Source organism: Myotis davidii, unplaced genomic scaffold, assembly GCF_000327345.1.
Source record: "Myotis davidii unplaced genomic scaffold, ASM32734v1 scaffold1682, whole genome shotgun sequence".
NCBI lineage: Eukaryota > Metazoa > Chordata > Mammalia > Chiroptera > Vespertilionidae > Myotis > Myotis davidii.
In genome coordinates, this window is record NW_006293534.1 from 139059 (window position 1) to 145541 (window position 6483).

At 45.0% G+C, this 6483-nt stretch overlaps 1 pseudogene; it reads left to right on the top strand.

Annotated features, from left to right (window-relative positions):
- The first annotated feature begins 2000 nt into the window (after nt 1–2000).
- The window catches only part of LOC102753984, a 14657-nt pseudogene continuing 10174 nt past the window's right edge, over nt 2001–6483 (top strand).

A 6483-nucleotide genomic window follows, 5' to 3' on the forward strand; every position in this document is an offset into this window, starting at 1 on the left:
CACTGATCTAGATATTTGTTGTTTGGGTGTTTGTTGCTTTCATTTTTTGGATTAGTTATTGTTTGTTGTTTGCATCCTTCTCTGGGCATTTGTTGTTGCATTTTTTGGATTGGTTGATGGTTTTTTGGAGTTTTTTCACCATATACAATATATTTTCCCCCTTCTTTTTTCTCCTCTTTCTTTTCTCCCTTACATCTTTTCCTTTTCTCAATTTAATTTTTCACTCTTTTTCTCCCCTAATTCTCTTTTCTCTGGTGGTCACCTCTATTTGGGGTTATTGGCATTGTGAATACATTTGTGTTTGGTGCCCTCTGTGTTGTGTCTTGTTGTGTTGTATTTTGTGCCTTTAAGTCAAGGCAGTAGAGAGAGAGCTACATAACCAGACACCCTGAGAGGAGTGAACATGGGGAGACAAAGAAACAGCCCCCATATGAAAGAAAAGAAGGAATCACCAGAAAATGAAGTAAAGAAAATGGAGGCAAGCAATTTGTCACAGGAAGAATTCAGAGCAATGGTGATAGGACACTGAAAAGGATGGAAGACAAATTCACCAATATGTGTAAGAACCAAGAGAAAATGAAGAAGAAACAAGAAGAATGACATCACTGCAATAAAGAACACAATAGAAAACATCAACAGTAGACTAGAAGAAACTGAGGACTGCATCAGTGAGCTAGAAGACAATGTAGAAAAAAGCACACCAAGGCAGAGCAGCAACTGGAGATACCAAGACACATTATCACTAAACTAGAGGCCTGATGCACCAAATTGATGCAAGAGTACACCTTCTTTCTCTGGGCTGTCGAAACCAGCTTCCCTCTGGCACCCAGGACCTGAGCTTCCCTTTGGCCGCTGGCAGGCACTTGGGACCCAGGCTTCCCTCACAGCCCTGGCTTTGTCAGAAAGGATGTCTGGTCTAATTAGCATACTATGCTTTTATTATTATAGACTAGAGGCCTGGTGCACAAATTTCATGCAGGGGTGGGGGTACCTCAGTCCAGCCTGCACCCTCTCCCATCCGGAGAGAGGAATGTCCCTTAAGGAATGTCCGACTGCTGGTTTGTGCCCGTTCTTTTAACAGATGACAGCTCCATTGTTGTTTCTTTCTTCTCATGATTAACCCCCCTGGAATTAGTAGGTGTGCAAAGTGTGTATACATTTGGGGTGGGGGGAGAGACACCCTGTATGTCTCTAGTAATCAGTGAAAGGAACCAATGGCAGATTTGGAACCCTCAGACAGGGAACCTCGCTCACTCCCCACATGTCTCCTCACTCCACTTTCCACCTTCGTGGGCAGCAGGAGAATCAATGTTTTCTCTCATTAACTGGGAAAAGCAAGTCCTGTCACCCACTACCTGACAGGAGTGCGCTAGGCCCCAAGCGAGCAAGGCTCAGTCAGGGAAGCCTTTGCTCATGCGTGCCAGCACCCAAAGTGCACATTCCTCCTCTGCAATTACTCTGACTATCCCACTGTTTCACTGAGAGGATGGAACTGCTCACCTCTTCTGGATTCCCGACCTTGAACACTGACCAAAGGCATCTCAGCGAGGGGCGCCCATGCCCACCAGGCGTGTCTGTCTGCACCTGCTCTCACCTCAGCACCTGCATTAGCCCACAAAGGTGATCTCATCACTCACTGGCCTCTGCAGGAATAGGGCATCATCACTCCACTCTCTCACTGTCATCTCACAGGCACCCACCCGCAGCATCCAGAACACCCAGACACTCTCCAAAAGACATGAGCACATGTCCTGTAGGGGATGTAGGCATGCTGGGGTTGATGGAAGCGCGGTGGCAGGGTGGGGGGGAACTTGCACATGCAATGGTCTGGTACTTTTGCAGGCACGTGTGGATGACAGCATGCTGGGGGACAATCGCATGCTAGGAAGGGAGGAGAGGATGTGCACACTGGAGGCCTGCGGCTATGCAGATCTGCAAACCCCCGTGGCATGGCCAGGAGGACATCAATCTGACCCACCATCATGGTTGTCCCTGCGATCATGCACCTTCTGGGCCGGGAGGTGGGACTTGCACAGCCACTCCTCAGCACTGATGGCCTGATGGCGCTACTTCAGCTCGGCCTGCAGGCTCCACTTGGTACACTCATGGCTGCCACCACCGCCATGTCAGGAGTACAGGCCGCCCTCCACCGGTGTGCCTCCCCTGCTCAGAGGCTCTCCACACCTGCTGAGCACCAGCCTGGAGCGTGTTGTCCACCAGCCGCTCTGTACCTGCGCATGCTGCCCACCAGCCGCTCCATGCCTGTGTGCACTGCCCACCAGCTGCTCCATGCCTGTGCACGGCTCTCCAGCCCAGAGTGGCTGGGGCAGGGTGGGACACCTGCCTTCATCACCTTGGCGATCAATCCAGGCATCCCACCTTACCCCGGCCACTCCACATCTATACGCCTGTGCGCTGCCCACAGGCCCTCCACGGGCAGGGTGGGGTAGGGCAGAATGCCTGCATAGTCACCGTGGTGACCATGCAAGCGTCCTGGCCTGGCCACCACCATCTTTGTCACTGAGTGACCCTCAATTTGCATATTCCCTCCTTATTGTCTTTGGGTGCTACCATCATTTGTCACAGGGTGATGGTCAATTTGCATATTACTCTTTTATTAGATAGAATTGTCAAACACCAAAGACAAAGTAAGTGCTGGAAACTACCCATTGTCTACACTCCTGGTCGGCAAACTGCGGATCATGAGCCACATGCAGCTCTTTGGCCCCTTGAGTGTGGCTCTTCCACAAAATACCATATGCAGGCTCGCACATACAGTGTGATTGAAACTTTGTGGTCCATGCGCAGAAGGCGGTATTTTCTGGAAGAGCCACAGTCAAGGGGCCAAAGAGCTGCATGTGGCTCACGAGCTGCAGTTTGCCAACCACTGGGCTACACTATCATGAAAGTGCAGCAGGGAACACAGAAGGCTGATGGACCTTGGGCATTAGCAAGAGCAAAAAGCTATGCACCGATTGTTCTGTCGAGACAATGGTGGCTCAAGGCAATCCCCTTACCTGCTAATCTTTTTCCGTTTTACCAAACCTTACTTTTGATATGCATGTTTGCTTTGCTAAAGGGCAAGTGTATATTCTAGTAAATAAAAAGCTATGGGTTCAGAGATTTGAAGAGCCACTCCACTAGAGAGTAAGGCTTCCCCCATGCCTTCAAAATGTATATTTCTTGTCTAGTATATCTATTTGTGCATGCCCCTTCTCTAGATCCTGAATCCTCACTGCAAAAGGTTATAGCAAGTAAGAATCTTAAAGGCTGCCAGAGAGAAACACAAAGGTACCTACAAGGAATCTCCCATGAAACTATTGATGGATTACTCAACAGAAACACATCAGGCCAGAAGGGAATGGAATGAAATATACAAAGTCATTCAAAACAAGGGTCTGAATCCAAGAATACTGTACCCAGCAAGGCTATCAATCAAAGTTGAGGGTGAAAACAGGAGCTTTGAAGACAAAAAAGAACGAAGGGAGTTTATTACCACCAAACCAGGAATGCAAGAAATACTAAAGGGTCTGCTGTAAAAAGAAGAAATTAGGAATGGAAGAAAGAACACAGGCGTAAAAATTAAAAATGGCAGCAAAAAAGTACCTATCAATAATAACTTTAAATGTAAATGCCCCAATCCTATCTAATAATAGACAAACATGGTAATTGACTGTACCTTTGCTATGCTTCCCATTGGCTAATCAGCACGATATGCAAATTAACTGCCAACAAAGATGGCGGCTAAGTTGCATACTGCAGATAAGGTGGGACAGCATGAGCCGCCAGCACAAGCCACCATCCAGGCCCCTGTATGCGACCCCAGAAGCCGCCTGCCTGCCGCCCATGACCAGATCCAATCCCAGGCCGCAAGCCGGCCCCGGAAGCCCCAGAAGCTGCCTGCCTGCTGCCCATGATTGAATACAATCCTGGTCTGCAGGCTGACCCCAGAAGCCCCAGAAGCCGCCTGCTTGCTGCCCATGACTGGATCCGATCCCAGGCAGCAGACCGGCCCCAGAAGCCACCTGATATGGTAGTAGCTCTATCAGTAAGCACTCTGAAAGTCAGTGGCATAAATACACCAATTAAAAGACAGATTATGAGGGTGAATCAAAAACAAAACCCACTTTAAATATAAAGAGACATATAGATGAAAAGTAAATGAATTAAGCTGCATCCTGTTTTGCTCAGTGGATAGAGCACTAGCCCATGGACTGAAGGGTCCCAGGTTCAATTCTAGACAAGGGCATGTACCTCAGTTGTTGGCTTGATCCCCAGTCCCTATCAGAGCATGTGCAGGAGGCAACCAATCAATGTGTCTCTCCTTTTCCCTTCACTCTCTCTAAAATTTAATGGAAAAATATCCTTGGGTGAAGATTAACAAAAACAAAGTAAATGAATTAAGTAACATTAAAGAGATTATAAGAAAAATATATTCCAAATTTTGTTAGTTGTATAATGGTTATGTTTAAATTATTAACACCTAAGAAATTGGGTGAAGGGTACGTATAATATGCTGTAGTATTTTACAGATTTTTTTTACATGTATGAGATTATTTCAACTTAAAATATTAAAAAATTAAAAATTAATAAAATATTAATTGAAATGTATCTGCATTACATGAAAAATCTCCTAACTGCTTCTAGCATAATTTATTAAATTGTGTTACAATTTACAGGGGTTCGATTAAAAATTATCTTAATTCTAAATGATATAATACAAAATATATAATAGTGCAGTTATAAGCACTTATCTGAAAATAAAAATTTAAAGAAGTGAATTTAAAGAAGGGATTAGCCAAAGAAAATATATGCACAACCCATGGACACAGACAACAGTATGGTGATGGCCAGAGAGAAGTCGGGGGCAAGAGCTGGGTAGAGGGGGCAAAGGGGGGAAATAGGGACATCCTATATAATAATAATAAAAGACTAATATGCACATTGACTGAACAACAGAATGACCAGTAGCTATGATGCACACTGGCCACCAGGAGGTAGATGCTCAATGCAGGAGCTGCCCCCTGGTGGTCAGTGCACTTCCATATGTGGAGTGCCACTCAGCCAGAACCTGGCTCATGGCTGGCCAGTGCAGTGGTGGTGGCAGAAGCCTCTCCAACCTCCGTGGCAGCACTAAGAATGTCCAACTAACGGTTTAGACCTGATCCCTTGGGGGCCTAAGCCTTTAGTCGGACATCCCTGAGAGCTCCCTGGCTGCCAGAAGGATGTCTGACTGTAAGCTTAGGCCTGATACCCCAGGGAGTGGGCCTAAGTCAACAGGTGGACATCCCCCAAGGGGTTCTGGACTGCAAATGGGCGCAGGCCGGGCTTAGGGACCCTGTCCACCCACCACTGAGTACACAAATTTTTGAGCACCAGGCCTCTAGTCAAAAGACATAGGGTAGCAGAGTGGATAAGAAAACATGACCCATATATCTGCTATCTACAGGATACCGACCTCAGAAAAAAGGACTCATACTGACTGATGGTGAAGAGATGGAAAAATACCTTTCAGGCAAATGGAAATGAAAAAAAAAAGCTGAAGTAGCAATACTTATATCTGACAAATTAGACCCCAAAGTGAAGGTCCTAACAAGAGATAAGGAAGGCCACTTTGTAATACTAAAGGGAGCAATTCAACAAGAAGATATAACTCTGATGAACATATATACATCCAATACAGGAGCAGCCAAATACTTAAAAAAAAACTTCTGGAAGATATCAATGGAGAGATTGACAGCAATACAGTCATAGTCGGGGACTTCAATACCCCACTAACACCACTAAATAAAATCTTTAAACAAAATATCAGCAAAGAAACATCAATCCTAAATGATTCACTAGGCCAGATGGAATTAATTGACGTCTTCAGAATATTTCAATCCAGAGCCACAAGATATACATTCTTCTCAAGTGCACATGGGAAATTTTCAAAGATAGACCAAATATTGGGGCACAGGCAAAGACTCTTCAAGTTTAAGAATATAGAAACCATATCAAGCATCTTCTCAGATCACAATGGCATAATACTAGAAATCAACTACAATAAAAACAATGAAAAAAAATCAAACATCTGGAAGCTAAATAGCATGCTATGAAACAATGATTGGGTTACCAAAGAGATCAAAGAAGAAATAAAAAGCATCATGGCAACAAATGACAATAAAAACACCACAACCCAAAATCTATGAGACACAGTGAAAGCAGTCTTCAGAGAGAAGTTCATAGCTCTACAGGCCGTCCTCAAAAAGAAAAAATGGTAATAAATTATCTAACCCTACAACTCAAAGAGTTAGAAAGGGAGAAACAAGAAAAGCCCAGCATAAGCAGAAGGAAGGAGATAATAAAGATCAGAGCGGGGAAAAATGACATAGAGACCAAAAAAATCAACAAAACCAAGAGCTGGTTATTTGAAAGGATAAACAAGATTGATGAACCTCTAGCCAGGCTCACCAAGAAGCAAAGAGAGAGGAACCAAATATA